This window comes from Martes martes (genome assembly GCF_963455335.1).
Source record: "Martes martes genome assembly, chromosome: 3".
NCBI classification, from domain to species: Eukaryota; Metazoa; Chordata; class Mammalia; order Carnivora; family Mustelidae; genus Martes; species Martes martes.
In genome coordinates, this window is record NC_137890.1 from 44,645,538 (window position 1) to 44,673,519 (window position 27,982).

The following is a 27,982-nucleotide window of genomic DNA, read 5'->3' on the forward strand; positions in this document are numbered from 1 at the left end:
ACTAAATTTACATTATCATTGGGTAAATTATTTGTATATAAATTATACCTCCATAAACATATTTTTAAAAAATAAAAAAACACACAATAAATATTTTGGAACCACAGAATACATAAATTCTCTAAAAGAAACCTGCACTAATACACTCACACAACACATCAAATACAAGTTGGCATACAATGTCTACATTCCATGAAGTCTTTTCTGCAATTTTTTTAAACTGATTCTTTTTATTTTTAGTTGTATTTATATGAGAATATATATATACATATATACATATATATTATTATGTTATGTTAGTCATCATACAGTACATAATTAGTTTTTGATGTAGTGTTCCATGATTCATTGTTTGTGTATAACACCCAGTGCTGTGGTCCTTAATTAAAGATTTACCATTGAAAAGTTCCAACCAGGGATAAATTCAAGGTGAACATTGCTTCACGATTTTTATATTTTTCTATTTGTAGATTTTGACATTATACTTAAGAAAGAGACTTAGAAAAAAAAAAAACAAACAACAACAGAGAGAATCAGAGGGATGAAGAGAAATAAAATTGGCAACCAAGCTCTGGAAAACACTACTGTCCACAGGTCTAGTCTGGTGAGCAGTCCAATGATATCAGATTGCACACGATATTTTCTCCAAAGAGAAATGCACATTTAAACATATCTTTTTGATTTCTCCTTTTCTGCCAATAAGTATAATATAATGGATTTTCGTTTTATGAATTGGTTCCTAAAATATTTCACAGAAAACTGAGGGAGCAAAAAGTGTAATAAATGTCAGACTTTGATATGTCCATAAAAATTCTTTAAAGTCCAGTTTATCAGAGGCCATGAATATAATCTTTAGCAGTGCCATAAAATATAGTAAAGACCATAGGGTTTAAGTTCAGTAAAACTGCAAAGATCCTAACCTATTGCTACTTAATAGGGGCTAGAAAAAGAATAGCCTTAACAGTACTTCACTGAATTCAGATAGCAGGAAACTCAGTTCTGAAGATCAACTTGAAAGAAGGTGACTGGAGTCCAAAGTATCATAATGTGGAAATAATAGAAAGCTAGCTAAAAATCAAGGTCATCTGAGAGCTTTCAAAGCAGCAAGAAACAAGTAACATTTTAACATACTTAATAAAACATTCTAATCACATGAAACTCTAATAATGTAAATATAATTTTAATTTGAGGAATATATAACTCTGAGATGTGAAGTAATTAGTAAGTGACATTACTATGTCTCATGTACATGGCTTTAGACCACAGTTTTTAAGCTCCAACTATTTCAGTGATAGGATAGTGAGAGTGGCTAATGGAAAAGAAAACCAGCTCAGTAGCACGAAGCAGTGTGCTTCAAATGGCATAGTGGTTGTGAGAATCCCTGATGTCTGTGACCTAAAATCAGAGAACAGGTTGCCATTCTCACCATTAAGACCATTTGTTCACATTTAGTTCCCATGGAGAAAGCAAAATAAATGTGAGGATGATAGGGACAGGACTGACCTTAATACTCTTTGTCTATTTTAATCTGAACAAACCAGTTCCCCCTTGCCAGCAGGTATTCTCTGGCTGCAGAAACTGAGTAATGGTGTGGTCTGCCTACTATTCACATATATTGTGAACCAGGTGAGCAGCAATAACTTATTCGGGGATATAGAGACTTTATTTTTCTCTGCCATAAACAGAGAATATTTCAAGAAAGCTGTGTACTTCAGTGAAATACGCAGCATGTTTTGACATTTAGGAATCACAGTTTTTCTCCACAGGAATATAGATAATATTTTCTCAAGTGTTCTGGCAGTTACATAATCTTAGTATTTATTTCTAAAATATTCATTAGTAATGAAACATATTGTTACTCAAATGCTTTTACTGGGTGGTGTGGGCTTTTAAAAAACAAGTTTGAGTATAGTTTATTTCTCTCTTCTGATCTCTCCAGAAAAATGTTGCTTCTCTTCTTAAGTAGCAATTCCATATTTTTTACTCTATGCATGGTTATAAACCATCACTCCAAATTATATTTTACAGTATATTGAATAGAATATTGGTCATAGAACAATAAAGCTCATAGTCCATATTCCATTTTCCAAAGTTTATCCCTAGAAGTCCATAAGGATTTCTTTTTGGCCTTGTCTAGTTTTCTATTTACATCTGCCCACCACCAGATGTTATTACTTGACATGGCATTGTATATCATTGCCATGTAGGTGGCATAAAGATTTATGTCCTATTCATGAATAGTTGACAAATTCTATTTTCATTTCACAATGGATGAATGCAAATCACTTGGCCTTAATGTTTCAAAAACAAAGTTATTACTGTTTGGCATTCTTTTTGGCTTGAAAAATGTTTGGCCTTTTGTACACAGACACACACAAACACACCATATACATTTTCTTTTCCTTTTTAGGCTGATTGTATATTCTGAAGCCTGACTGCCTCTATAAAGCCTTGGGCTTCAATTCTCTTGCCTTAAGATCAGCATATTAGGAAAATAAGCATGGCTTTATTTTTCATTTGCATTGCTTATCTTCAATGTGTGATTTTTTTTTTCCAGAGCACTAAGTTACCAGGGCTTCTGATTGATGCACTTGCTATCTTGCATATGATTTGTAACTGACTCTCTCATTTGTCTTCACAATTCCATCTTTCATATATTGGAGTCATTCCCAAACACATCAGATTATATCATTTCAGAGATCAGATACTTACTTCTTTTCAGCCTTAGGCTTCTCTGTACATGAACTACTCTGCTGTGTGTAATCTATTTACTTTTTCACTTAAAATATATTTTAGACCTTACTTTACATATTACTCCTACAAAATAGCATGATTTTACAGTATTAGCGTAGGCTTTAACATCTAAGGGGATCAAGGGCTGGGGCTATAGGATCCCCTCTTGCTCTATTATCCCACTACTACCCACAGCAAGTGCTTAAAAATGCTCTGTGACTGATACGGACAGTGTGGTTTCTAGATGATATGGAAAATAAGTATCTTCACAAGACACTAAGAATGACTGAAAGTATAGGAATCCAGGGATAATATATCTCAAATTTGGCCTAAAAATCCATTATTTTATTTTCTAATTCTGAATCTCAATTATAAATATAATAAACAACATGCCAACATTATTCTAAGCAAGTGGAGGGATTCAATCTTGATTTTAAAATATTACAGTTTTGCTTCAATCAATAAAACCACAGTACAAGTGCTAGACAAAAATATTGGGGAGAACTTGTAATTTGACCAAACCAATTTCCATGACCAGCTCCCTCAAACTAAAGTATTGGTGTAGGAAAGAAAGAAGAGAGATTAGAAAAGAATTAAGTTCAGTTTGAGAGGTTATGCCCAGAGAATTCACAATCTCAGGCCAACTCACACACGAGGTGGAACCACTGAGCTTTCTTTAATGTCTAGAATCTGAAAGTAGTGTGGACCTACTTCCTAGATATCTTGCTTCCAAGGTCAAACCCAGAGACAGTGTGTGTTTCCTGCGGAAGGCACTCAAGCCTGCACAATATGGCAGAGAAGCAGAGTAGAAATGGTAGCATGGCTGGTGGTATAAGAATTTGAGAGAAAGAGACAATCTCTTGAGATACCTATGGCACCATGCAGAATGGAATAAGACAGCATTTAAAAGTGTCCTAAGACTCCCCAAAGGGGTATGAGATCTTGCTCTAAGACATAACCCTCAGGTCAAGAGATTTCACAGACTAAGCAGTAGATAATACGGTATGAAGGAAGACACCATATGTAATAACATTGTGGAACAGGACCACACAGAATGAAGAGCATCCTACTACAGGACTTAGATCAAGACCTAAAAGGAGACACTTTTGGACCACCTAGGTGGCTCAGTCAGTTGAGCAACCAACTGATGGATTTCAGCTGAGGTCATGATCTTAGGGTCATGGGATCAAGCCCTGCATCGGGCTATCCCTCAGTGGAGAGTCTGCTGGTGATTTTCTTTCCCTCTCCCTTTCTCTCTCTCTCTCTCTCTCTTTGCCCCTCTCCCCCACACTTGCTCTCACTCTCTCTCTCAAATAAATACATCTTTAAAAAAAAGAGAGAGAGAGAGATACTTTCTTCTTCCCAAAGTGATAAATTTGTACAATTTCTCCCTCTCCACTTTGACTAAGTTTAAATTTAAATAACTGAAGTATTCATTCCATTAATTTTCCTGAAAGCGACCAAATGAGGTTTTCCTAATTGTAGTAAATGTGCTGTCACATATTGTTAAGAACACCAGTTCTGGAACCAGATCTACTGGGTTCAAATCTTAGCTTTGCCTAGGATTTGTAACATTAAGCAAGTAGCATTATCTCTCTGTGTCTCTGTTTCTTCATATATAAACTGGGAAAAATAATGGTGATTTCCTTATACTACTTACTTACACTATTATAAAATGATTTGACATATATAATGTACATAGAAAAGTACCAATGATAAGTGATTATATATATGTATATAAAATACATATTATTATTCCTATTAAATGGAAAGGGTGCTAAAAGAGAAATTAATTTTAAACAGTAAGCTTTCGCCACATTGTGCCATGCTAAATATGTAAATGCTATATAAATATATTACTATCAGAGAATTTTAGAGAAGAAATAGAATTACAGATCAGGAAGAGTGATATTTAGAAAGATCAAATAATTTTTCCATGGCCCTATAGCTAACAAATCTCAAGACCATGGTTCAAACTCAGGTCATCACTTATTCAACATGTCAGGTACTAGGCTACATTGTGAAGTAAAGTGGTATGCTGGGCACATATACATCTACCTCACAGAGCTTACGATATGCCAGAAAACATACCTGGAAAGAGTGCAGTGTATTATGATAGGAGAAATATGCTGCATGCCTAGGAGCCAAGCAAGGCTTTCAAAGTGACTTGAAGCCAAAATCTCAATGAAGAGTGGCATTTAGACAGATGAAGGAATGAGGTTAGAATACTTGAGGACAATGATGAGCTATGTAAGAGGCCCCAGAGTTTAGAAATAATGCAACTTGTTCAAGGAACTGATATAAATTTAGTATATTTCAGCAAAGAATGCAGAAGACAAAATGCATGGAAGCAGTAGACAAGATGAGATACTTAGGCAGTCAGTCTTATATATAAACTATGGTAAGAAACCTAGAGTGAAAGACAATGAAAACCATCAAAATTTTTAAGCAGAAGGTAGATTTCCCTGTTGGAGGATCCTTCTAAAAGCTGTAAGGAAAAAAAAAAAAAAAAAAAAAAACCTGGAGAGGGCAAGAGAAGAGTCAGGGAGACCACTTCTTAAGAGACTGGCATATCCACAAGAGGAAACTAGGCCTTCCGTCATAACAGCCCTTGTTCTTTGGAGTGACATCACTATAAGAAAACAGTAAAGATAAAAGATAAAGCAAGGAAAATAAACTATTCTTGCTCTCCTTAAGTCTTCTGCAACTTGTTTAATATCTATCAGATTGTTAGTGAGAAGCGACCTTAAGGAGTGAGAAGTGACCTTAAGGAAACCAATCTTTGGGATGTATAGAATGGCTACATGTTTTGCTTGTGTTCTATTAAACAGCAGAGTTAGAACTAAATATCAGATCTATCCTGCCAACCCAGAGCCCTTCATTGCACCATCCTGAAGTAAATCCCTTAGAATGAAGGCAAGGCCACAGCAGTCACTAAGAAGCTGAGAGTTCCAGAATCCTGAGTGGTTTTTTCCTGAAAAGAAGAGTTCTAACAGACCCCATGTCCCAGCAACCTGGGCCAGAGGTTGTGCTTCTGTCAGCTGAAAAGATGGTGCACTGGAGGTTTGTGCATTGAGTTTTAGATTACGGTTTTCTTCCACCCACAAGGAAATTTGCAACCAGGATAAGTTAAAGATTCAAACTCAGTGAATAATGTAGTTCAGTTCAGTATGGAAAATAGTCTAATAGTATAGTTATAGAAAATTGTAATAAGTAGCCAACTGCTCTCAACAGTCTGTTAGGTTGTCCCAGTGCATAAGGGGGGAAAATCATATTAAACTGAAATCTTCCTGCCTATAATTTCTCCTCACTGGTCTGATTTTTCCCAAGCTGATTCAAATGCATCTTACAAATAAATAGGGAGAAAATAATAAAGTTCTGCCCTCTGGAGCCTCTGAAAACCAGTCTTGGCTTATCTTCCAGTTGAATAAAAAATATTTGGGGTCAAGCCTGAGCTTTGCAAATGAGCTCAATTAACCCAGATTCACTTTGGGAGGAAATTTTTTATTCAGAATAATCCAGTTATCTCATAGAGCCTATTCTTAAGAAATGGATAGCAGGGAGATTAAATGCCCCAGACTTTCAGAAAATACATTGAGACAAAGCCTAGAAGCACAAAGCAATGACAACCAACACAGTGCCTGTCCCACTGCAATGCTTGACTCTCTGAAGTCTTATGGAATTGGGCAGTAACTCTAACAGGCAGGTGTGTTGTACCACTGGTCTAACATGCTCAGGACAGTATCAGCATGATGGTGACACAGTGACACAAACAAGTTTAATATATTCTAGAATTGCATTAGACTTAAGGCTTGGGATTCACAAACACCCACCTCTTTTACTGAGTTTCCAGTTCCTGCTCATCACTGCAGCAAGCAAGCCTCTGATAGGCCTAGGTGTCAAGGGAACAGGTCCAAATCTAAGGATTTAACTTGCTCCCTCCTCTACAAACCATGCAGGTTTAAGTTTTCTCTTAGGAGGATGTCAAAATCTAAAATAATCCCCAACACCTGTCATATAAACAGGAAGAGACTTATTATCTTTAACCAAAGCACTATTTATTATTACAGAAATACTAAATGCATCAGCAGAGATGGGTCTCAGCTTGTGGTGGTTGGGACTGTAAATATATTTAATTTTTAATCCAAAAAACAAATTATTTATTCATAGTCATCACTGGTTCAGCATTTAATTCCCAGCACACAGGAAGATAAAGGATTTCAGAGACCGGTGCTATAATGGTGAGATAAAAAAATGATCTATAATCCCTGATCCCAACAGATCCAAGAGTTCACCTGATCAATTTTATAGTTTTTATAGAAAGAAAATGGTGACACTCGAAATGACTCTAGGCTATTTATTCATTGGTTAGTCTAAGCATATGATATAATTGTTCCTCTGACCCAGCTCAAATGGGAGATCATTGACAGAGGCTGCTACTGGCTGGATTCAGTCTGGAACAGGCTGTTATCACTCTAATTTGTACAGAATCACAATTAGGCATAGGATACAAGAAGCTAAGAAGTTAACCTGAAAGTAGAAGTGCCTTGGGGAAATAGGGCATCTCTGTTCTATGTATTTTGCTGATATATTTCCCTGGGATCTCTCTGGATTGAGAACCAGAGCCATTTTCCTAATTATTAAATCAGAGGATTAGCCTAGGCATTTTAAATAGCCTGTGCTAATCTGTGTGGGGGTGCATATGCACACATGCACACACTAAGCATCAGAAACAGGATCTGCCTCATTTCTGGGGAAAAGAACATGAAGTTCTTTCTCAAACCACCCTAGGCAATACCTAGTTGAGTCCACACTGATTAGGTTTAGCTGACAGCTCCTTATGGAACACTAGCACCCACAATCCTCTTTCCAAAAAATAGTAGAAGGATTATTTCTAATTCTTCACTCCTTCCTTCCTAGAGAATAACAGTCTCTTTGCCACATGACTTCCATTAGAGTAAGCCAGTGTGACTTGGCCATGCAATTTGCTTCAGCCAATGAAACAGTAAATGTAATATGAGCCGAAGCTTTAAACTTGCTTGGATAATTTGATTTTGTTTCTAGCATACCTGCTATCATGGTGGAAAAAGTATGCACCTAGTAGTTACTCATCCCAGATGGAGTCATGCAGAGAACTAAACTCAAACTATAACACAGAGCTAAACCAGGAGCCCAGTCAACCTGCAGATTCACGATCCAATAAATAAATAAATAAATGTCTACTGTTACAAACTGCTAACAGCTTTTAAGCTTTTTAAAGGTTATTCATTATATGGTTTCATTGCTACAATAGCTGACTAATATAAAAGATATTCCAGAGTTCAAATTAACAGTACTGATAAAGCACAGTAGGATATCCAAGCTCAAAAGGAATATATGTCCACACAAGCAAGTGAATGAAATATAAATTATCTTTGTATCATCTAACTAAACTACCCTAGAGCTCAAATAGTCCATTAAATTGTTTACCTCTTTTTATTTTACATATTTTTCTCAAGGATAAATAGGTTAAAATGTAAAAGAAATCCAAAACAAGAAAAAAAAGGCTACAAATAAATGTTGGTTGCCAACACTAGACTCTAGTCTGTTATAAAACCTTTTACTGAAAATTAAACTATTTTTAAAACTAGTCAATCTTTCCTGATTTCTCCAGGAAAATTTTTTGATTTAAATATTACCATGTACTACAGAAACTATATTTTAATTATTTCTATAATAATTGTGATGGTTAAAATTTTAATGGAGTCATAAAGATAGAAAGTATCCCTTACCTTTGATAAGTTACTAACAACTTTTTCACGTCAAGAAAATCTAATAAGTTACCGAGCTGACACCTCTAAAATGGCCAATTTAATCATTTTAGACAATTCAGTAATCAACAGGAAGTTCTCTACAATAAATTCAATGGTAGAAAACAGTACTGAATTTCAAGGTAATTTGAAATGGCTAGATCATAGTTTGATTACAACCTGTTGGGGCTAGGAAAAAAAAAAAAAAAAGAAGGAATCCTCTGCCTCCATCATGGACCAGGCCTTTCAAGGACAGGGACCGAGGACCCACCTCCCTTTTCCTAAGACAATACATATGAGCTTTCCCAATAGTTTACCAACAAAGCTTAAGGATTATATTAAAATAGTCTGACTCATGTAGAAAAGCCAAAAGACTCCACCAAAAAATTTCTAGAACTCATACATGAATTCAACAAAGTCAGAGGATATAAAATCAATGTGCAGAAATCTGCTGCATCCCTGTAAACCAATAACAAAGTAGCAGAAAAAGAAACCAAGGAATCAATCCCACTTGCAATTATACCAAAAACAATAAGATACCTAGGAATAAATCTAACTAAAGAAGTAAAAGATCTATACTCTAAAAACTATAGAACACTTATGAAAAACAAATTGAAGAGGACACAAAGAAATGGAAAAGCATTCTATGCTCATGGATTGGAAGAAGAAACATTGTTAAAATGTCTATACTATCCAAAGCAACCTACATATTTAAAGTAATCCCTATCAAAATACTACCAGCGTTTTTCATAAAGCTAGAACAAACCATCCTAAAATTTGTATGGAACTATAAAATACCCTGAATACACAAAGCAATTCTGAAAAAGAAAAACAAAATGGGAGGCATCACGATTCTGGATTTCAACCTATATTACAAAACTGAGTCATCAAGACAGTATGGTACTGGCACAAAAACAGACACATAGATCAATGAAATAGAATAGAGAGCCCAGAAATAGACCCTCAACTATAAACTCAACTAGTTTTTGACAAAGCAGGAAAGAATATTCAATGGAAAAACAGTGTTGGAAAAACTGGACAACAGCATGTAAAAGAATGAAACTGGACCACTTTCCTACACCATATACAAAAATAAATTTAAAATGGATGAAAGACCCTAATGTGAGACAGGAAACCATCAAAATCCTAGAGGAGAACACAGGCAGAAACTTCTTTGGTCCCAGCCATAGCAACTGTTTACTAGACACATGACCAGAGGCAAGGGAAACAAAAGCAAAAATGAACTATTGGGACTTAATCAAGATAAAAAGCTTCTGCACAGCAACAGAAATAATCAACAAAACTAAAGGACAGCATACGGAATGGGAGAAGATACTTGCAAACAACATATCTAATAAAGGGTTAGTATTCAAAATCTACAAAGAACTTATCAAACTCAACACCCAAAAAATAACCCAGTTAAGAAAGGGGCAGAAGACAAGATGCAGATACATTTCCAACAAAGACATCCAGATGACACATAAAAAGATACTCATCACCAGGAAAATACAATTCAAAACCATGATGAGATACCATCTCACAACTGTCAGGATGGCTAAAATTAATGAAATGGCAGGCGTTGGCAAGGATGTGGAAAAAGGGGAACCCTCTTGCACTGTTGGTGGGAATGCAAGCTGGAACAGCCACTCTAGGGAATAGTATGGAGGTTCCTCAAAATGTTAAAAATAGAACTACCCTATGATCCAGCAACTGTACTGCTAGGTATTTACCCAAAAGATAAAAAATACAGATATAAAGTGATACATGCACCCTGATAGTTAAAGTAGCATTATCAACAATAGCTAAATTATGGAGTGAACCCAAATGTCTAGCGACTAATGAATGGCTAAAAAAGATGTGGTATATATACCCAATGGACGATTTACTCAACCATCAAAAAGAATGAAATCTTGCCTTTTGCAACAACATGGATAGAGCTAGAGTGTGTTATTGAAAGTGAAATAAGTCAGTAAGAGAAAGACAAATACCCTATGATGGCACTCATACATGGAATTTAAGAAAGAAAATGGATGATCATATGTGAAGGAGAAAAGAAAAAAAAAGGAGAGAGGGAAGCAAGCCATAAGATACTCCTAACCAGAGAGAACAAACTTACAGTTGATGGAGGGAGGTGGGTGGGGAACGGACTACACTGGTGATGGGTAATTAAGGAGAGCATTTGTGATGATGAGCACTGGGTGTTGTATGCAAGTAAAGAATCACTGAATTCTACTCCAGAAACCAATATTGCACTGTATGATAACTACCTCAAACTTAAATTTAAAAATAGATAAGATAAATGACTTAATATTTGTAAAGCACTTACTAATAAATAAATATTTTTAAAAAAGTAAAACAAAACAAAATAGTCTTGACTCTCCATATCCTGTCAAAGATATTTTAGGCCATTTAAACTATATGACAAATTTAAATCATAGGTATTTTCATACTTATTTTGCCCTCAAAGAAATGAAGATTCAAAGAGGCTAAATAACTTGTCCAAATTCACACAACTAGTAAACGATGATGTTAGAATTTCAAGCAAATGTTTTTTTATAAAGTCCCATACAAATAAGTCTCACATTTTATAGGTAAAGAAGATGAAACTGGAAGCAAAAAGTCAATAGCTCATTTAGGTACACAGACGCTAAAACAATTTGTTACCAAAAGAACAATAATGTGATATATACTTTAAAGTTGTTAAGAGAGCAAATCTTTCTTAATTTGCTCTTGCCTCAAGGACACCTAAGAATTTGATCCTTGATTGAATATTCCTTGTTGAAAAGACCTCCAAAAATGGGACTTCCCTGATCTGAGATGGCCTGCCCTAACCCACTCTTGTCTCATGATCACATGCTTCCCAAGTGAGAAGTGCCTAGGACATTTGTAAGCTGTATCTTGAAAATGAAAGGCCTCCACTATGTTGCTGCTACACATGTTGCATTATTGCCTATTCTGTATCCTTTCTTAAAGCTAAGAAAATGTGGTAAAATGTGGGTAAAGCCAACAGTATCCTGAGAGTCTGGATGTCAGTATGAAGTTAATATAATGCTGCTGGTTGAATGTACTAGATTTTTACAGAGGCTAAAGAAGCTGATTTAGTCCCATAAGTAGCTTATTGCAGAATCTTGATAAATACATAGCCTCATAGCTCCTAATTCAATGTGTTCTCTACTACATTACTATAATAATTTCAAATGACTTCAAAGTAGCAGAAGTATGTATTTTTTACGAGGTGAGATTATATGTATATCCAACTTTTATTCAGCCTTCAAGGTCTCTGTCAACTCACAAATTTTTCATAAAGATTTGCAAAGTATTCTGTAATGGATACACCATCGCCTTCTTCCTGACCTCCCATATCATGTGTCCTCTACGGAAGGTATTTGGACACTTAATCATTATTTGCCTTATGTTTTTCTCTGTGCCTCTCTTCCTACCCCCACCCATTATTAGAAAGTGACATCTTCAAAGGCTTATACTTCTTTAATCACTTTGAGAAGTTCCTAACCCAGTATTTGACATTTACTAAGTTCTCAGTAGGGTCTTCTTGAATGAAGGAAGGACAGTCAAGATTTTAAAATTTGTAATATGATATGTTCAAACAGCCATAATATTTAAAAAAGCATTTTAAACCCAAATGATATAGCATGTCTAATTAAATTGAATTCTTATTATAAAGGTTACCAAGTTGAAACATTTAACCCCGAGACCTCCATTAAACAAATTATTATATAAAGGACCTCAAAAATAGGGTCCTTATCATCATCAGCCAATTTGCAAAGCACATTAACATTAACTTGTTATGATAAACCCAGTCTTATGATAAAAATAGGAAATCAAAAAAAAAAAAGATAGGAAATCTATTTTTCTCCAGAAATATTGTGTAATTTCTTCCCTGTTTCAATAGAGTCAAAATCAACAAGTTTATTTCTGTTCAACATCTTAACAACACACATCTTTGTATAACAAACTATCTTCACTGGCAATCAGCATCCCTAATATCAACACATCTCTGAAGTAGGTTTGGGGGGAGTGGTTTAAGATTTTATTTATTTATTTATTTGAGAGAGAGAGAGCAGGAGCAGAGGTGAGGAGGAGGAGAGGTAGAGGGAGAAACAGACTCCCCAGTGAGCAGGGAGCCTGATGTGGGGCTCAATCCTATGACTCTGGGATCATGACCTGAGCCTACGGCAGACCCTTAACTGACTTGAGGCACCTAGGCACCCCTGAAGTAGGTGTTTTTTTAAGGCAACAACTTCTGCAAGGATAACTCTAGAAACACTGATTTCCCATAATATGTTCTGAAATAAGAGGATTCTTTTTCCTTTTAAATAGAATGGTAGTATTTTTTTTCTAAATAAGCTATTATTATTTATTGTTAGAATGTTCACAATTAAATTTTCAGCTAAGAAAAACTTTCATCTCATTTCTTGAAAATGATATACAACATCAAATGATTGTTTGTTTGTTTGTTTTTAATTTATCTAAGTATCCTTTATTAATGCCAAGTAGCTTAGCTAATTTTTCTGGTCATTCTTTAAAATTATCTATAGTGAGTCTTTAAATCCATTTTTTTTAAAGATTTTGTTTATTTATTTGACAGACAGAGATCACAAGTAGGCAGAGAGGCAGGCAGAGAGAGGGGGGGAAGCAGGCTCCCCGCTGAGCAGAGAGTCCAATGTGGGCCTCGATCCCAGGACCCTGGGATCATGTCCTGAGCCGAAGGCAGAGGCTTTAACCCACTGAGCCACCCAGGTGCCCCTTTAAATCCATTTTTAGCCAAAACAGAAAGTGCCTAAGAAACAGAAATAGCTGAATTTCTTTAAGTGCTCTAATACATAAAGTCACACCGAAACAACAATGTAATTGAACTGCATTATAGGAAATGAATGGTTCTGAGAAAATTAAACAAATAAATGTGAGTAAATATCTTTATTAATATACAGACATCAAAATCAGAAAATAAAATCATAATTATATAAGTAAAACTTCTAACATACTGAGCAATGTAGAAGAGTGTTTCTTAAAGTATTTCCAAAGACACTTATACCATAATCCTGTGATATGTTTGTAAAAAATTGATAGTGATACCCATAAAGTAGAAGAGAGGAAACTAAACTTTTCAAAGCAGAAAACTACAAAAAGATAGAAATCTTGGTCAACGTAACACTGGGATAAATGATGTTACAGGGGTACCTGGGTCGCTCAGTCAGTTAAACATCTGCTTTCAGCTCAGGTCATGATCCTAGGGTCTTGGGATCAAGCCCCTCGTTGGTCTCCCTACTCAGTGGGGTGTCTGCTTCTCCCTCTGCTCCTCTCCCTGCTCATGTTCTCTCTCTCAAATAAATAAATGAAAATCTTTTTTAATTTAAAAAAAATAAATAAATGATGTTAAGTATGCCAATAGCTCCTGAGAACATCATTGTATTATAAACTTATAAAATTGTTACCAGTTATGATAACTAACTTTAGTCAATGTTCTCATTTATTGTATTCAGTATAGGTCTGTTAATGAAGGCAAGGAAATATATGCTAGATTTATGCCACCCCAAATTTTGTAAAAATAACTTTACACATTTAAAATATCAAGCTTCTTAACCTAAGTGTCTATTGACAGATGAGTGGATAAAGAAGCTGTAATAAGTATATTAAATGGAATATTACTTAGCCACAAAAAAGAATGAAATCTTGTCATTGGTGACAAATGGTTGAACCTAGAGGGTATCAAGTTAAGTTAAACAAGTCAGACAGAGAAAGACAAATGCCACAAGGTTTCACTTATATGTGGATCTAAAAAACAAGCAAAAAACAAAAACATTCATAAACAGAGCAAACATGGTTGCCAGAGGAGAGTGAGAGTAGGAGTGAGGCGATAGGCAAAATAGGTGAAAAGAATTAAGAGGTACAAACTTCCAGTTATAAAATAAGTAAGGTGGGGAGATGAAAAGTATAGCATAGGGAATACAGTCAACAATATTATAATAACTTTGTGTGGTGACAGATGGTAACTAGACTTATGGTGATCATTTCTTAACATACATAATGTCAAGTCACAATGTTGTACACCTGAAACTAATTTAGTATCATGTATCTACTATAATTTTTAAAAATTTAATAAGCAAATAAAAAAGCAAGCATTTTTAATCTTCTACATATATATAGATGCAAAACTCATTATAATACTGGAAAAATCAGATGTTTGTATTAGCATAGATACCATAAGTTAACTTTCAAAATCAAAAATAAATGGGAGGTTGTGATATCATTACGAAGACATAAAATCCTTAGATCCTGTAATAACTGCATATTCTGTAAATATTAGGTAATTAAAATGGAATAGCTAAATATGAAACATAACATAAGGAATCATGAAAAACTAAATACAGTTAAATAGGGTTACAAAACCATGATTTTTAAGCACTGATCAAGTAAGTTACCAAGGATGATTTTGAATTAAAAAATGAAATACAGATGTACAATTCTAGGAAGTGTGTTCAGAATAATTTATGCTATGCTTGTTATAAAATAAAATGCAAATCAGGACCTCCACTTACTTTTTACCCTTAAGAATTCTTTTTGTTTGTTTGTTTTAAAAGATACCAATCTTGGGGCGCCTGGGTGGCTCAGTGGGTTAAAGCCTCTGCCTTTGGCTCAGGTCATGATCCCAGGATCCTGGGATCGAGCCCCACATCAGGCTCTCTGCTCGGCAGGGAGCCTGCTTCCTCCTCTCTCTCTGCCTGCCTCTCTGCCTACTTGTGATCTGTCAAATAAATAAATAAAATCTTTAAAAAAAAAAAAAGATACCAATCTTTGTCCCAATATTTGCTGTATTTCCCATATCTGCCAGCCCTCAGTGGGCCTTAGTATATCACAGAAGTCTGAACTTTAGAAATTTCCCTCTTCAATAAAGTCTATACAAAAGACAATATTCTTGAAAAAATGCAGCTTTTCAAATCTGCCACCTGATCACAAAATGTCATAGATGGATATACCTCCACTTCTGGCAAAGACAGTGTATCAGTAACTAGATTTATTCTACCACCTAAGAAAAAATCAAGCAAAATACATACAACCATTTTGAAGACACTGGACATAAGGAAATGAAAGACAATGAATGCTCTCAGAAAGATAAAATTTAAATTCAGTGAGTGCTATGACTACCCTAACTACAGACTTGAGAGAGTTACCAGGTCACATCACAAAGAGGTTCCATCAGGTGAAGAAACAGAGCTATGGCTTCAGCAAGGTGGCAGGAGTATATGGCACAAAGTAGTAGATAAGGGAGACTTTCATGGAGTGGACTCTAGATATCTACATAATCAAGTTGCCAAAAATCAGGAATAGAGTGTTAATAAAAGAGTTCTGAGGGAGGGAAAAACGTTACATACCTAAGAACAAATAAATAAGGATAACAGTTAACTTTGGGAACAATGCAAGCAAGAAAACAATGGAGCAATATTCTCATATCTCTGGGGAAAAAAACATCAACTATGAACCTAGAATTCTATATTTAACAAAATAATATCTTTGAAAGAAAGGCAAAATAAAGACTCATTTTGGTACACAGAGGCTAAAACAATCTGTTACCAAAATAACAATAATGTAGTATATACTTTAAAGTTGTTAAGAAAGTAAATCTTAAATGTCCCCACCACAAAAAAGAAATGAAATGATAATTATGTAAGGTGATAGATAAGTTAGCTAATGCTATGGTGGTAATCATTTTGTAATATATGAGTGTATCAAATCAGTAAGTTGTACACCTTAAACTTACACAATGTTAATGTCAATTATGCCTTGATAAAACTGGTAAAATATATAAATAAAAAAATTTTTTAAATGGCCCAGAAGGGGGCACCTGGGTGGCTCAGTGGGTTAAGCCTCTGCCTTCAGCTCAGGTCATGATCTCTCAGGGTCCTGACATGGAGCCCCACATTGGGCTCTCTGCTCAGCAGGGGGCCTGCTTCCCCTCTCCCCCACTGCCTGCCTCTCTGTCTACTTGTGATCTCTATCTCTGTGTCAAATAAATAAATAAAATCTTTTTAAAAAATGGCCCAGAAAAATTGCCATTGTTAGCTCAAAAATAAGTAAAACTATAGGAGATTTGCCTTCTTTTCTACCAACCACCATGATCTCAACCTGTATTTCCTACTACAGCATTTTATAACAGAATAACTGCCATCAAAGAGTCCATTGAAACCTAATTTCTCTCTAATATAGGTAGCTATTAAACTTCCTGGCTTTTTTCAAATTTATACCATGGCTGCAATAATTATTCATTCACTTGATAAACATTTATTATAGATCTATTACATGGGAAACACTCTGATAATATCTTTTAATGTTTACACAGGGGCAAAGAATGAAAAAATAAGAACGATGGCAAATATCATAACAGGACTGTACTGTTAAAAATAGTAACACTAGAATTATTTATATAATTGTTACACTTAAGCTCAATGAGATGAGTTTATCCTCCGTTATGCTGTCAGATATGCCACAGTACCTATCACATAGTAAATGCTCAATAAAATCTGTTGGCTCAGGGTGTAGGTGGCTCAGTAGAGTTAAGTGGCTGACTCCTGGTTTGGGATCCAGTCATGATCTCATGGGTTGTGGGGTCAAGCCCCACCTTGCGCTCTGCACTCAATGTGGAGTCTTCTTGAAGATTCTCTCCCTCTGCCCACCCCCCATTCATTCTTGCACACACTCTCTCTCTCTCTCAAATAAAATTAAATTAAATCAAATCTGTTGGCTCAATAATAGTTTGTTAATTGTTAATATATATAATTTATCAAGCAATATCAGTGAAGCAACAAACTGGGTGCTTTAAATACACCAATTATTTTACTCTTTAAAAAAAAAAAGCAGCTCTATGCTTCAACAAAGTACATTTAGAGGTATGTTCCTCACCTCAACATAATAAAGGCCTTACATGAAAAATCCATAGCAAACATCATATTCAATGGTAAAAAACTGAGAGCTTTTCTTCTAAAGTCAGGAAAAAGACAAGCACGTCCACTCTCACCACTTTTATTCAACTTGTACTGGAAATCCTAGCCACAGCAATCCGACAACAAAAAGAAACAAAAGGCATCCAAATTGGTAAGAAAGTAGTAGAACTTTCACTATTTACAGATGACATGATATTACACAGGAAAAGACCTATAAAGACTCCACCAAAATACAACTAGAACTAGACAAATGAATTCAGTAAAGTCGAAGGATACAAAATCAGTATGCAGAAATCTGTTGCATTTCTATACACTAATTATGAAGCAACAGAAAGAGAAATTAAGAGAATAATCCCATTTACAATTGCATTAAAAATAATAAAATGCATAGGAATAAACTTAACCAAGGAGGTCAAAGACCTATACTCTGAAAACTATAAAGCACTGATGAAAGAAATTGAAGAAGACACAAAGAAATGGAAAAATATTCCATGCTTGAGGATTTGAACAATAAATATTGTTAAAAATGTCCATACTACCCAAATCAATCTACATATTTAATGCAATACCTATCAAAATACCAACAGAATTTTCCATAGAACTAGAACAAACAATCTTAAAGTTTGTATGAAATAGCCAAAGCAATCTTGAAAAAGAAAAAACTGGATGTATCAAAATTCCAGATTTCAAATTATATTACAAAGCTGCAGTAAGCAAAACAGTACGATACTGCAACAAAATAGACACATTATCAATGGAACAGAAAAGAAAACCCAGAAATAAACCCATAATTATATAGTCAATTAATCTTTGATAACGGAGGAAAGAATATGCAATTGGAAAAAGTCTCTTCAACAAATGGTATTGGGATTACTGGACAGCTACATGCAAAAGAATGAAACTGGACCACTTTCTTATGCCATAAACAAAAATAGACACAAATTGGATTAAAGACCTAAATGTGAGACCTGAAACCATAAAAATCTTTGAGGACAGCACAGGCAATATTTTCTCTGACACTGGCAATAGCAACATTTTTCTAGATGTATCTCCTCGGGGAAGGGAAATAAAAGCAAAAGCAAACTTTAGGGGACTACATCAAAATAAAAAGTTTCCGCACAGCAAAAGAAACAATCAAAAAAATTAAAAGACAACTTATGAAGTGGAAGAAGATATTTACAAATGACATATCCAATAAAGAGTTAGTAAAGAACTTATTCAACTGAACACCCAAAAAACAAATAATCCAATTTAAAAATGGGCAGAAAACATGACCAGACATTTTCTCCAAAGAAGACATGCAGATAGGGAACAAACACATGCAAAGATGCTTGATATCAGTCATCATCAGGGAAACACAAATCAAAACTACAATGAAATACCACCTCACACCTGTCAGAATGGCTAAAATCAAAAACACAAGAAACAAGAAGTATTGACAAGGATGTGGAGGAAAAAGAACCTTCATGCACTGTTGGTGGGAATGCAAACTTGTGCAGCCACTGTGGAAAACAGTATGAAGGTCCTTCAAAAAGTTAAAAAATAGAACTACCCTATGATCCAGCAACCACACTCCTTGGTATTTACCCAAAAAATAATATAAAAACACTAATTCAAAGGCATACATGCACCCCTATGTTTATAGCAGCACTATTTAAGATAACCAAATTATGGAAGCAGCCCAAGTGTCCATCAATAGATGAATGGATAAAGAAGATGTGGTACATATACACACATATAAATATTATGGAGTATTATTCAATCATAAAAAAGGATGAAATCTTTTTTCTGTATCTGCAACAACATGGATGGATCTAGAGAGTATAATGCTAAGTGAAGTAAGTCAGAGAGAGATAAATAACATATGATTTCACTCATATGTGGAATTTAAGAAAAAAACCAGCAAGCAAAGGGCAAAAAAAAAGTGAGAAAGAAAAAGACAAACTAAGAAACAGGCTCTTAACTATAGAGAACTAACTGACGGTTATGGAGAAAAAGGGATGGGGGAAATAGGTGGGGGGTTAAGATATACTTATCATGATGAGCACTGAATAATGTATAGAATTGCTTAATCACTGTATTATACTCCTTTTTTTTTAATAAGATTTTATTTATTTATTTGACAGAGAGAGATCACAAGCAGGCAGAGAGGCAGGCAGAGAGAGAGAGAGGGAAGCAGGCTCCCTGCTGAGCAGAGAGCCCAATGCGGGACTCGATCCCAGGACCCTGAGATCATGACCCGAGCCGAAGGCAGCGGCTTAACCCACTGAGCCACCCAGGCGCCCCTGTATTATACTCCTTAATGCAACACTGTACGCTAACAACACTGGAATTTAAATAAGGAAAAAAAAAAAAAAACTATGGCATAGATATTTTCCTATTTTACAAATAAGGACATTAAGACACTGAAATCACATATGTATCAAAGCCCAGTGTCTTTCTAGAACACTTTAAATTTTTAAATTAAGTTAAAGAAGTCTTTCATGTCACTCTTCAGCTTAATCGTACCTGATAACACACTCACCTAAGCAATCAGTGAACTACATTAACATCATCATCATGATACCATGACAAAACAAGTGAAGACAAGCCACCCAGTCAGATGATAGCAGGAATTCCACAAGCAAATTTTGTGGCCTCTGGCTTCTCTCATACTTGTGTTTGGAATGTGAGTAATTAACGTCAGAGGAAAACAGGCCAGTTATAAGCTTGCCTTTTTACAAGAGAACAAGTAATGCACTACACCTAAGCACTTAGACAGACAGCCACTAAGCTAGTAGTGGAAAATGTGTAGGAGGATTTTCTTTAACTTGCTTCTCTGCCAATCCAGAAAGAGAAGAGAGAAAATTTGTATGAAGCGAGATGCTGAAAGACAGTTTGGGTAAAATTCTGTTTTAAAATAAGACAATAAATGGTGACTGTATTTCTGTACTGCTAAGCAGCGTTTAGTCATTTGTGAACCTGCTAGTGGAATGTAATTTTTATACAGAGTGATTATTTACTGAGTCAGAGTTACCTATGTTTAGATTTTCTATACTTACTATATAGTAAGTTGCCCACTGAGAGAAGTTGTTTAAATAATGAACTGATTTCACTTGCTTTAGAAAACTAAAAGTCCAAATCTCTACTCAGCAATATCATGACTGGCTACTGGTGAACATTATTCCAGATATTTCTCTATATATGTATATAGATAAATGGATATATAAATGGGTCTATAAATAGCAAGAGCATTTTTAGTTAGCATAGTGTCAGATATGGTATTTAACAAAATGATCAAAATTACTTTTTCTTGATTTCAGTCTTAAGAAACTGAAGTGAGACAATAAGAATTGCTCAACTTAAGTTAAATATTTATTTATCTATAACAATCAACATTAGACCCTAAAAGGTGCCTCTAAAGATCATGAAATACAGTGAAGCCTCTGTGCTTCTTTTATATATGCTGCCAACTACAACTTTTATCTTCAAAAATTAAATTCAAAAATTTAGTTATGACAGCCTCATCCCTTCACTCACTCCCTAACCATTCTAAAGCAGATTTCCTTAAGCTAATGTCCAGAGACTCCCTCAGAAGACAAGAAATCAGGAGGGATGCCTGGGTGGCTCAGTTGGTTAGGCATCTGCCTTTGGCTCAGATCATGATCCCAGGGTCCTAGGACTGAGTGTGGCATCCAGCTCCTTGCTCAGCAGGAAGCCTGTTTCTCCCTCTGCCTGCTACTCTCCGTGCTTGTGCTCTCTCTATAATAAATAAACAAATAAATAAAATCTTTAAAAGAAAAAATAGAAATCAGGAATTTGTGAATGTGTAAGAAAAAAATCAGATTTTTCAAAACGTTTAACTGAAATTTAGAATTACTCTCAATTATGAACTTAGGTAAAAATCACTGCAGTATTAGCATTACTTTTAAGTTTGTCACTAACAGAAATCACTTGAATTTCCATAATACTATTCTTATAGATTTTAACAGTATTTATACTCATCACCACGTCACTAATCAAAGAGCATGTATATTTTTTCAGCACAAATTTATTTTTTATATATTTTCACAAGTGTATTTCAATGTAATTGATTTCCCTTATAAACTTAAATGTTTTATGTTATGCCTTTAAGACATACTGAGAAGATCCACAAGTTTCAACTGCCTACAAAGAGGTCTATGGTGTCAAAAAGGTTGAGAATCCTGTTTTGAATGCTTTTGTCAGATCCTTGCTCCCAACTCTCTTCATCTGAATTATAGGGAACAAGTTAGGTTCCTTCTTAGTTCTGGTAGAAACTGATTAAGAGAAAAGGCACAAGAGTCACAATCCTCTAACAGACAGATTCAGCACTCATCATTTCCAAGGATATAGCTTCTTTATTCTCAGGAAAATAAAATCACATTCCACAGATGCCAGATTCCCATATCACTGGCTTACAGATGGGTTTCCTGCCAGTCAATAAATGCAGTTGCCAGGACTGCTCCTCTGACATTCTGATAAGGTTGAAGTCATGTTTTCAAAAAGCAGCAACATTCTTAAGGCAAATGATTGCTTCATGATGGCCTTCTGACACTGCCCATATACAATGAAGTCATTAAGTCAATCAGATTTGAATCATAGGGCCAATCTAACTTACTTCAGTCAATAATAAGGCCATTTATCTCCTGCCGCTTTTTTATGTCTTATAGTGACAGTGGTTCTATTGTGTGGTATTACTACTTCCCCAGATTCTTAAAAGTAGAGGTGATGGATGGAATATATATCAGGTATAAAAGTATATATATACACATATCTTTTTTTGTGCAAGATGGAAATGGCAGTGTGGGTAGTGTAATAACAGGTAAATGTCCATATTTCTAGGTTTATGTCCGCCTTACTTGTTTTCAACTGCAAAACTCAGCATGCATTCCTATGTATTGCATAAATATGATCATATTAAAATAGTCAAATTACCACCTACCCCTACTACACATGGGCATATGAAAAATACAAAATATGATTTCATATATACCTAACTAGTAATCAAGGACTAGTAGATTACTTCAAGATTTTTTATTGACATAAAAGTGCCCTTGGAATCAGTGGGTATTTTGTTCAAGGAAAAAATAAAAGGCACAGAGTTGTGCCCTAGTTTGAAAATGAATTTTTCTTCCTCATATTACTAATATTTATCACTGGATTTTGCTTAACAAGCAAAGGCATTCTACTGCCTGTAGTCCTGATAATCCTTGAGAGCCTAAGAATGAAGGGAAGAAAGTTCTAGAAATGGAGTTCAGAGCCTGTCCTCCATACACTGTCTACTAAGTGTACAGGGGTTATTTATACATTATTAGCCTATTCATTTATAAAATGGAAGGTGCTGCCTTCCTCAAAAAGTTTCTGTATTAATTAAAATAATATACAAATAAAGTGCCTAGCAGAAAATAGTTGCCTAATAAATGTTAGTTCTATTATTTCTCCCCCTCTTTAAATGATACCCCAAGTTATTATAAAGCATAGTGTTCAAGGAAATTCTACTCACACACCTTTTATATGAAAGATTACAAAATAAAATATCTCCAAGTCCTGGAAAAATGTGGAATGGCTCTATGAAATGGTGAGGACTGTGATAAACCAGAAAACATAACCCTGACTAACACCATACAAATTCCAAACATTAAAGACTACCATATGGGTCAACTAAATCACTGTAAATGTAACATTCAGTCTGCTTGGCAATCTAGCTACAAGTGATGAAGTGCTTACAGAAAATAAATTTCTTCTCCAGGGGGCTCTTCTTTGGTATGGACAACTCCTAAAGGTTCCTAAATAGGTGGCATAACCCAGTGCTGGTCTTTTGGTGTCATCATTGTTACCATTATTTTTTTTCTTTTTTTTTTTTAATTTTTTATTTGTTACCATTATTTTTAATTGTCAAACTCAAGCACAGATGGTAAAGAAAGGTATTCGGGATCCACACAAATGTATAATACACTGAACCTTAAAACAAAGTCCGACTTCTTTGAGTAACAACCATTCCCTTTTGTGACACTACATTGCATGTGAAAAGGACAAAATAGTAAAAAATGAAGCACAATCAGCACAAAGGATAAGCCTTTACCAACTTGTCCCCTACCCAGAGGCAAGAATATCTCCCAAGCTGTGCCCTACACTGCAGGATGAGAATCCAAAGGCGAAGTCCTCTTTAGTGAATATTTCCTTAATGCTCTTTAATTATAGCATGAAAATTTTGTTTGTTGATTCAAACATTCTGTCTAAAAAAATTTTGTATGAGATGGTTTAGGTACTTCCATTCATTTCTGTCTCCTTACTTGTGAAAGAAATATAAATCATATGCCCAGCCATACATGTCTGTTAACGCCACCCAACTGGGGAGTTCATATATGTGAAAAGGTTAAGTGAACTTGATTCATCTACTACCTGTGACTATTGTGCTGGGAATACTGAGTTGTAATTGGAAATAGAAATTTAAGACACATTTCTCAAATGGACCTACACCACCACCCTGTACTAGGTGATCTCACTTAAGATGTGTATGTCCCTACCTATCAGTATATTTCGGGATTTGAGTAAGATGGGAACAAAAGGCTGGTAAATATGAACACTCATAAGGAATGGAATAGCCCTGGAGTTATTAAAGTGACAAGTTTAAGTTTATGATCAGCTGGGGGTATAGGGACCTAACAAAGTATTAACAATGGCATTGGGGGAAGAGCACAAGAAATGGCAAAGACTGAGTCAGGCTTATATAAATTCTCTGTTTGGGATCAAAAACTCAATGAGGTTGGTCTAGATCAAAATAGTCAGAGGAGAGGAAGAAGAGTAAAGAAAATAAAATTGCTAAACCAAATGCACACAGCAACCTCCTAAGCAGTTTGAGATATCAGTTTGAGATATGAAGGAGGTCATCTCTCTGTTGTGAGTTGGAGCCAGGGCCTTAGAAAACCAACTAGTAAGAACTCAGTGGAAACTAAGGACTACCAAAAGAAACCTCATCCCAGGAATCAATAGAAGAAACTCCTGGCATTAACTCTCCGGGTACTGGCTATGCTCAAAGTCAGGTAAGTGTCAACTTTATGGTTCTGGCTGCTCTATCAGCTTTAGAGGAGGAGCTTTACCAGCAGATAGAAGGACAGAGATGGTGGTCTGGTACCTCAGATATGAGTCATCAAGTGACAGTTGGATTGTCTTGTAAGGACCTCAAAGGTTGAACTTAATCACATATCAAAACAAAAGCCAAGTTACATAAACTATACAAATGCAGCCAGAGTTTGGCCTAATAAGCCTAAAGCTTTCTAGGATTCATGCAGTCATACTGGTTCCAGGTTTGCAGCTGCTAAACTACTTCCAAAAACTTTACCATTTACTTATACTCAACCATTTTATAGACATCTGCATGTTATCACCCATTCAGAGCATGCAGCTATTGCCAAGAAGGAGATGCCATCCAAGGATACATTCCTTAGTCCTCTTGCCCCAAATAGTGTCATGTGAATGGTTCCTGCCAAGCACACTGATACATGTCACTTCAAACCATGTGGCTTAGGAAGCAAATATGCCAGCTCCATTCTCCATTCTCCATTTGACACAGGACTATGTGGACCTAAGTGAAAGCTGAGTCACATGATCAAGGAAGCATAGGTCCCTAAATCACCATGAGGAAGGAAGACCATCAGTCAGGAACACCACCACTTGGCAACTATTTGAACAAAATATAAACTTCTGTGTATATGTGCAAATATGAACTTCACTGTGTAAAACCAGTGAAAGATTTAGCAGCTGCAAGCACTACTCTAATCAGTACACTGAAATACATAACATACAATGAATATTAGTAAATGAAAAAAATAGGGCAAAGGGAAGATGTATAAAGCCAAAATTTAATGTTAGCACACAAAAATATGCACCTAAGGTTGGTAGTGTTTTCATCAGATATAAACAAACCAGATGCAGGAATGAGATTTATCTGATTTTAAGAGTTTCTCACCTGGGTCCTTATAAAGGGAAGCCTATGATATAATAGACAATTGGAAGACTGGTTAAAATGCATGTTCTGTAAAGCTGGAGGTATTACAATACCAGATTCCAAAATGTGCTATAAAGCTATAGGACTCAAAATAGAATGGTACTGACACAAAAATGGACACACAGATCAATGGAACAGGATAGAGAGCCCAGAAGTAAACCCACAACTATATGGTCAATTAATCTACAACAAAGAAGGGGAAAAGACAGTCTATTCAATATATGGTGCTGGGTAAAATGGACAGCCACATGCAAAAGAATGATACCAGACCATTCTTTTAAACCAGACCCAAAAATAAACTCAAAATGGATTAAAGACCTAAATATGAGACCTGAAACATAAAACTCCTAAAAGAAAACGAGGCACTAATTTCTTGGACATCACCTTAACACTGTATTTATAGAAACATCTCCTCAGGCAAGACAATTAAAAGCAAAAATAAACTGTTAGGACTATACCAAAACAAAGAGATTTTTGCACAGCAAAGGAAACCATCAACAAAACAAAAAGGCAACGTACTGAATGGGAGAAGATATTTGCAAATGATAGAACCAGTAAGAGGTTAATATCCAAAACACATAAAAAGCTTACACAATCCAAAACCAGAAAGAATCCCCAGGTAATCTGATTTTAAAATGGGCAGAAGACCTGAATAAAAATGTTTTCAAAGAAGAAATACAAATGTCCAACAAGCATGAAAAAATGCTCAACATAATCATCATCAGGGAAATGCAAATCAAAATCACAATGAGATATCATCTCCCACCTGTCAGAATGGCTACTACTGAAAACACAAGAAATAACAAATGTTGTTGAGGACGTGGAAAAAAGGGAATCCTCGTGCACTGTCGGCAGGAATATAAACTGGTACAGCCACTGTGGACAACAGTATGGAGGTTCCCCCAAAAAATTAAAAATAGAAATACTATTTGAACCGGTATTCCCACTAATGGGTATTTACCCAAAGAAGACAAAAACACTAATTTGAAAAGATATATGCACCCCTATGCTTACTGTGGCATTATTTATAATAGCCGAGACATGGAAACAATCTTAAGTGTCCATCGGTAGATGAATGGATAAAGAATATGTGAGATATATAGACAGATAGATATGGAAAACTACATAAAAATGAATAAAATCTTGCCATTTGCAACATTATGGATGGACCTAGAAAGTATAAGGCTAAGTGAAATAAGTCAGACAGAGAAAGACCAATACCATATCACTTCATTTATATGTGGAATCTAAACAACAAAACAAATGAACAAACAAACCAACCAACCAGACTCTCAAATATAAACTGGTTGTTGCTGTAAAGGAGGCAGGCAGGAGGATGGGTGAAAGAACTAAAGGAGATAAGAGGTATAAACTTCTAAATGTAAAATAAGTTAAGTCATGGAGATTAGAAGTATAGCACAGGGAATATAGTCAATAATATTGTAATAACTTTTATGGTGATAGATGCTGGTGACACTTAGCACAGTGAGCACCGAGTAATGTACAGAATTGCCAAATCAATATGCTGTACACCTGAAACTAATATATATAATATTATACTTCAATAATAAAAAAGGGAAAAAATAAAAGGTTTAAGAACACTTGTTAAATGATGTTTTGTATAATTAATTAAGTAAGTAAGTTTAATAATTAATTAAGTAATTAAATTAGGCTCGAGAGTCAGGAGATCTGTTTTCAAGTACTGGCTCTGCAACTTACTGGCTACGTAGAATCAGGCAAGTTAAGTAACCTTTCAAAGCTTACATATTCTGAACTGTAAAGTAAAGGTAAAATATTTCATTGGATTATTATGAGAATGCAATGAGATAATCCACACAAAATGTTTGAAAAAGTCCATTCCACATAGTGCTAAGTGAATGTGCTAAATAAAACTAAGCCATCATCAATATCGCTGTTTTTTTCTTAAACATAAGGCTGGCTATCAGAAACGATAATGAGTGTCAAATCTCTGAAGTATTAGAATAAAGAAACCCAGATCTTAAACTGATATCTCCTGACACCTGGGAAAGATTAGGAGGTGGGTGCCAATCAGATGTCACAGCTCAGAGCTATTTTGCGGTGTGTCAGAAGCTAAGTCTCTTCCACACTGCCACGTATATATGGCAGCGTTCCAGACTCCACCTGCCAGTGCATAAGTCTTCTAATACTCAATTCCTGTCTTACTGAGGATTAACACGGAGCCTGGAGAGAACTGACCTGAACCACACAGACATGAAGGCCTGTAAATGAATACAATTAGGGAAGACAATGCCTGACATTAATGGGTCTTCAAAGACAAGAATTTGAAGTCCTTTAAATAATGCAGTTAATCTGCCCACAAAAATCAGCGAAACTACATCAAACTGTATTTCTGCAATGGACTGAACAAATGTGTGTGTCTCCCAAAATTCATGTCGAAATCCTAACCTGCAAAGTAACAGTGTAGGAAGGAGGGCTTCTGGGAGGTGATTCGGTCATGAGGGTAAAGCCATCAT